Here is a 7,401-nt window from a genome sequence, read left to right as displayed (position 1 = left end):
AAGGTCTGAGGGAAGCCTCAAGGCCTTTTCTCACCATGGAGTCTGCTTGTCAAACAGCGTTTCAGTAATTAATACAGTTTAATCCTGCTGGATCAAATATTTTCTGCTGAATAAAATATTTCTCTGTAACTTTCAATTTAAATGTGAGAGACCAAGGTTCCAAAACACAAAGCAACATAAATTAGTGTAAAGCATACAGTATTAGAAACTAGGTCTCCTGATTATTATCTTATAGATGTGTTGTATCTTTTAAATAATATACCATATATAAAGGACCTAGTATATATTGAGTATAAGGATTTATCATGCTCTTATTTTCCTTCTAGAACACTACTTTTTAAAATATTACCCTATATAGACTTTGGAATCTGCTCCAACATGAAAAGAGCTTGGAAGACTTCACTCCCATTCTTGAAAAAGGAACAAGTTGAACAAACTGAAAGTTAATGACCTTTCTTGGCAGGGGAGATCAGAGTCAGAGCTGAGATTTTACTTTCTGGGGACAGAAGCCTCAGGAGCCATATTTTGATGAATTGTTGGAGACTAAGTGTGAACCAGTAAGAGCATGAGATACTCCTGAAGACCACAGTTTTAGGGAAGTCCCACATTTTCATGGGCTCTACCTTCAGAAACCTCATTAAGTTCTCATGCTGAAGATTTGAAATGACCTCCCACTTGCAATTCAGGGAAGGTTAGAATAACCATTGCAAAGTATTCCCAGAGCGTTCTGCATACCAAAGATCTTACCAGAACTTCATCCCACTTGAGGGCAGGGCATTTTTTTCTCATTCCAGTCCCCTCTACTCCTCCTGTCTCGGCTAAGCAGGGGAAAACCTAAGAAACACTGATGATGATGATGCCACAGACCAAGGGCAGAGGTCAACTGAGACATGCTTATAGATTTGTAGAGCACTCCCCTTTCCCCATTCCTTACCACCACACCAACGGGGCTCTGGTATAACAGTGGATTACGTATAAAAGAGTTGTGAAACACAGATTCTTTCTGAGAAGTGCTTAGTGAAGACCAAGGTCAACAGGGGAGACAAAAGCAAAGACACTAGAGGAATTTAAAGCCTTTGGAACCAAGAGCTACAGTCAGAGGAACATAAAATTTCACACTAAAGGTTTATTACTTCAGTTTCTATTACCTTGTATATCATGTCTGGCTTAAAAAAAATTTACAAGGGATGCTAAAAGGTAAGAAAAAAAAAGTCTGAACAGACAAAGTAAACAACAGAGCCAGGCTCAAATATGATATTGTCAAACAAGGAATATAGAATAACTATGATTAATATATAAGGACTCTAATGGCAAAGTAGACAACAGACAAAAACAAGTGTAAATGTAAGCAGAGAAATGGGACTCTAAGAAACAGTAATCGAAAACACTATAACAGCGATAAAGCCCTTTGGTGGGCAGATCAGTTGACTGCACATGGTGTGAAGACATGTCAAACCAAAAGAAAATGAAAAAAAAGAATCAATCAATAAATAAATTCAAGAACTGTGGGATAATTTTTCAATTTATATATGAAATTGGAATCCTGGGGAGAATAAAAAGAGAACAGAGCAGAAAAATCTTTAAAGGCAGAGCAGTTCCCCAAATGAATGACAGACACCAAATCATAAATCCAGGAAGCTCAGATAACGTGATGAGCTTGATAAAGACTAAGAATACACACCTATATGTATATTCAAGCTGCAGGAAACCAAAGAAAGAAAAGGTCTTGAAAGAAATCAGGAAAAAAAGAGAAACCAAACCAACCTTATCTACAGAGGAACAAGGAAAAATTAGAGAAAACTTCTATTCAGGAATTGTGCAATCAAGAAGAGAGTAGAAAATAAAGTGCTGGAAGAAGAAAACACTGATGTAGGATTTTATATTCAGTGAAATTATCTTTCAAAAGTGAAGTAAAAATAGACTTTTCCTACCAAAAAAACCTGAAGGAATTTACCATCTGCGGATTTATTCTGCAAGAAATGTTAAATTAAGTTCTTTAGGTTGAGAGAGATGTTATAGTACAGAAACTTAGGTCTACATAAAGAAAAGAGGAGTGTTGGGAGAAGGACTAAATGAAGGTAAAATATCTTTTATTTCATCTTTTATTTCTCTTATTTTTAGTTGATCTAAAATGTAAATGTTTGTTTGGAATGATAATAGTAACAATGTATTGAGTGATGACAGCATATAGGTAAATGAAATGAATGCCAACGATATTATAAGATATAAAAAGGAAGGATTGGTGATGCTCTGTTATAAGGTACCTGCACTATGATGAAGTGGTGTAGTGTTATTTGAAGGTAGACTTAGATTAATTAAAAATGCAAATGACAAACACTAGGGCAACCACTTATGATTTTAAAAGAAGAATTATAATTGGTATGCTAAAAGAGGAGATAAAATGGAACAAATAAAAATAATAAAGGCAGAAAATGAGAATTAAAAAGAAACAAAGAACAGATACAGCCAGTGGAAAAACAGTTATAAATATGGGAGATATTGATCCAACTATATCAATAATCACTTTAAATGTAAATGGTCTAAATATACCATTTGAAGATGCAGATTGTCTGACTGGACAAAAAAAGAACCCAACTATATATTTGCCATAATTATATTTTATTTACAAGAAATCCACTTGTAATATAAACCACAAATAAATTTAAAGTCAAGAGATCAGTAAGAACTCCTGTGTAGCTTAATACAGTACAGAAGCCACATACAGAAACACTTGCATATATGTATATGTGTGTGTACATATGTTAGTGTGCACACAGAGTTCTTTTCTCTGTCAGTTAGCAGACCTAGAATCAATGATACTCCAGTATCAACAAGCACACTTAGCACCATGATCTTGGTTTCTAATATTCTACAATAAAAGGAAACTTGTATATTTGGAGAAGTGGCTGATTCTAGAATGGAGCAAAAAATATACAAGGTGATCCTGGAGTACCTTGTAATGCTAGAAAGTCAGTAAATATTAAAAAAGCAAACCATAATTATGGGAATATGTCAAAGTGACACAGGGGCCAACTGAAAGAGCTCCTAATGGATGATGTTGAAAAACTTTGAGCAGTAAAATAAGTAGTAATGACTTATAATCTAGATTATAAAATTAATATTCATGGGCCTATACTGATATGAATTAATGCTTGGAAAATAAATAAATGGATAGAAGAGTCAAACAGGAGAATTCAAAATAATTTATGTAGCTACTCTGAGGAGGTGAAGTGTAACTCCCCACTCATAAGGTTCTTAGTAACAGAGTTTCCTTCCTTTAAGTATGAAAAGGAAGGGAGAAAAAAAGTAACTTTACAGTGGAGAAACGAATAAGGATTATTTCTGCCAAGTAATCAAGGTGAACATCAACAGAGATAAATTATGTTGATATCATGTAAATATGATATGATGTAATGAGAGTGGCATTTAACTCTGAGTTATTCTCCAAAGAAAATATAACTCAGTCTCATTATTAGAAAAACATCAAACAAATTCCAATGGAGGGACATCTATCAAACGCCAAACCCAAGGCATCTGAGAACCTGGGTCAGCCAAGAGGAGCCTAAGCAGAATGTAGTGGCTGACTGTAACGGAGGGCCATGGACGGGACTGGAAAAGGACACTAGGTTAAAATGGAGTTTATCTGAATAAAGTATGGGCACTAGCTGATAGTAAATCAGTATTGATTCATTAACTGTAACAAATATACTATACTAACCTAAGATGTTAATAATAGGAAACACTAGGTTCTGGGGTATATGAAAACTATGTTCTCAATTTCCCTTTGTATATAAAACTAAATGAAATAAAAGTAACTAAATAAATATCCAAATAAACTGAATTTTAAAAAACTAAAATAAATTGACAAAAATAAACTAAAAAATAGACAAGCTAAAGTAAACCTTATTTAAAAAAAAAGATTACCCTGTAAGGAGCTCAATACCTAGCTTATGGATCCTTCTTGTGCAACTTTAAGCAGCAGCAGATTTCATGTCTGTGTGGTGATGGCCATGTCAGAGTATACTTATGGCAATGTTACACTTCTCAGCATTTGCCGTTCAACCATGTGGAAAGTCATTCGTAAAGGAGCTTTAAAAAATAAATTACAAATTGTGGAGTTTTTTATTGTCTTCCATTGACACGAGGGGTGCCATAGTTCAGCAAAATGCTCAGGGCAGTGTCTTTTGCAATGCCAGAGCATATCAGTTGGAGTATATCTCTTTCCATTAACATTCCAGGGGAGCAATAAAAGGAAGGGTAAACAAGCGTGTTAAAATTGATATCCACAATAATAGCTTAAATGATGACACTGTTTTTTCCCAATATATATGTGTATGTATCATAATATAAAATATTTTTGTATTAAAAGATTTGTGTATCATATATTGGAAGAAAAACAAAAGGTTATGAGTGTGTATAAAAATTTGGATTCTATTCCACTTGCTGGGTTAGAATTGTAGTTTGTGAGTTGCACATTTTAAGGTAGCCCTGTTGTTTAAGAATCACCCTACTAATTGTTGTAAATCATGTTTGCACAATTTAAGCAAAACGCCTTCTTTTAAAGGCAGCAAAATCAATTTATTACCCAGCAATGGGCAATAAATGGCTCCTGTATTGTAGACAGAGTATTGTAATTGCTCATGTGACTCTGGTGGCGCAAATTATGCTATTGGCCTTTGCTGCACTGGCAGGTGTTGCCCTGAGGGACTGCTACCTATTCTTTCAAAAATCCACTAATGTAAAGCCAACAGCTATTCATATTTTCTGAAAATTTCCTTTTGGAAAATAAAAACCTGTGGAATTTACTGACTTCTAATGTGCTCTAATAAAACTGGATCATATCCATCTGGAGGAGGTTGTTCTGTCTCTATCCTTCCTCTGGAATCAGTAACCCACAGTTGGGTAGTTTTAACTATCCACCTCCCCCCTCATTCTGCTCCTCTTGTCTCACTCTGTCTCACAGAGCAAAAATAGATCAAGTGCTGTGTATATAAAGGAAAATCTAAATTGATGTTTAATTCATCTAATTTTAGACTTATTGCATAATACACAGAAAACTTAAAAGCAATTAATTTGAAATTTTGTTTTCAGGTCTATAATGCTGAAAACATTAACTTTATGTCAAAATTTTGTGTAACCTGCAACGATCACCCCTTAGTACAGTTTCCCTGCTTAAACACCCAGACAAAGCAATCGATGTAGTCATTTAAGCTAGAACTAGCTAAATGCAGTCAACTGTATTTGTTATAACTGTATTTGCACAGTTTTAGCTGTAGCTCCTTTCCAGACAATGGAGATGCTATTTTGCATTCTGTTAATATATTGAAGCTTTTCCACATTTCCAGTATTGTGTCACTTTCCTATGTAGTAGATAGGGAGAGAAAAGTTCAGTGAAACCTAAACATCTCAAAGTTAATCATTTCTTAGCTTTATTATTTACAACAAACAGTGACTCATATTTTGTCCTTCGAAAGTTCCTTTGACTTTATGCCCTAATCATCTTAGATAAATGACTGAATATATTTCACACACAAGGCCTAAAACCCAAATGATACTCTGAACAGTCCTTTTGTTAATTTCCTTTTGAGGAAATTACATTCCTTAATGCCCTTAATAAATCCTCTCTTTTTGGCCACACTTCCCATTGGGATTTTAAGGGTCAGGCTATAAATTAATTATTGAAATATAGTGTATATACAGCTTTACATTGGTTTCAGACATACAGCATAGTAATTTAACAACTCTGTACATTACCAAATGCTCATCAAGGTAAGTGTAGTTCCCCATTACTATACCAAGATATTACAGTATTATTGGTTATGTTCTCTTTGCTGTACTTCCATTCTTACAATTAATTTATTTCATAATTTGAAGTGTATACATCTTCATACCCTTCACATATTTCACCCATCCCTCCACACCCCTCCTAAGGTAACCAACAGTCTGCTGTCAGTATTTATGGGTCTTTTTCTTGTTTGCTTTATTTTTTAGATTTCACATGTAAGTGAAATTATATATTTGTTTTTCTCTGCCTGACTTATTTCACTTACACAATACTTCTAGGTCCAATCTTGTTGCAAATGGTGAGAGCTCCTTCTTTTTATGGCAGAATAATATTCCATTGTGAATATGTACCACATCTTCTTTACTTATTCATCTGTTGATGGACCCACTTGTGTCACTGCTATATATTAGCTATTGTAAATAATACTGCAATAAACATGGTTGTTCATGTATCTGTTTGAATAAGTGATTTTACTTCAGGTAAATTCCCAGAAGTAGAATTGCTGGGTTGCATGGTATTTCTAATTTTAGTTTTTTGAGAAACCACTGTACTGTTTTCCATAGTGGCTGCACCAATTTGCATTCCCACCAACAGAGTGCAAGGGTTCCCTTTCTCCACATCCTTGCCAACCCTTGCTATTTCTTGTCTTGTTGATATGCCACTCTGATTGGTGTTATAAATTTAGAATCCTTGTTACTGACAAGAGCTCCCCCAAGTGAGTGTCAGACTTTTCAATTCCATCAGATTTCCTGAAAGGAACTGCTATTCCTACTTTTCTGATTAGAGTGAAGTTTAAGTCACCAGACTCAGGACTTGTGAGTAGATCACATTGGGTGATAAATGCTACTTTAAAAAGAAAATGGACCTTCCCCTCGAAAAATTCTATCTGCCCAGTTTGACACCTGGCATGTTGCACCATAATCAGGGCTCCAAAGGGCAAGCATCCTTGGTCATTGGATGTAATGACAAGTGCGGTACTTCCCATCAACCCTGACTTCTAGCTAGAAGATACTTCCATTTGTCTCTGAACTTTTTATGACTCTGAAATCTCATAAACTGGGTGAGTCTCTCAGGATATCAACATGTCTTCTGAGACCTCCTATATTGGCTGTGGTTTAGAATCCTATATAAGAATAGTTCCTATAAATAACTTTGCCAGTCTTCTAGAAATCCCCTGGAGAGCAAGTGTATGGTACTTCTTACCATGTCACATTCCTGCCTGCATCACTTTGCTCTCTTCCTTAAGGTTTTATAGGTAGGCCCAAGTTTGCTTGGTTTCTGCCCCTTTAGTCGGTGATCAGATGAAGTAGAATCCCAGTGTAGAAGAAGTCTTAGATAACTAGGAAGACTTGATCCAGTGGGAGTGGAAATTAAACTGAAATAAAGATACCATGGTCTAGAGTTGAGCTACATAATAATCTTTATAAATAGAAAGACCTCAAAATGAAAACCAAGGTGGTCAACCAAGAATAAAAATGAAACAAGCAAGAATATTTGTACTTAGGAGTGACAAAGCAGGTTAGAATAAGGAACAAAGAAAATATCTAAAAGCTAAGTCTCTGAACAATTGGCACATATATGAATCCACACTTTATTAGTGAACTGTAAAGATGGGC

The sequence above is a fragment of the Manis pentadactyla genome, chromosome 4 (genome assembly GCF_030020395.1).
Source record: "Manis pentadactyla isolate mManPen7 chromosome 4, mManPen7.hap1, whole genome shotgun sequence".
In the NCBI taxonomy this organism is placed as follows: Eukaryota; Metazoa; Chordata; class Mammalia; order Pholidota; family Manidae; genus Manis; species Manis pentadactyla.
The sequence above is the reverse complement of the archived record's forward strand: the minus strand, read 5'-3'. Positions refer to the sequence as shown.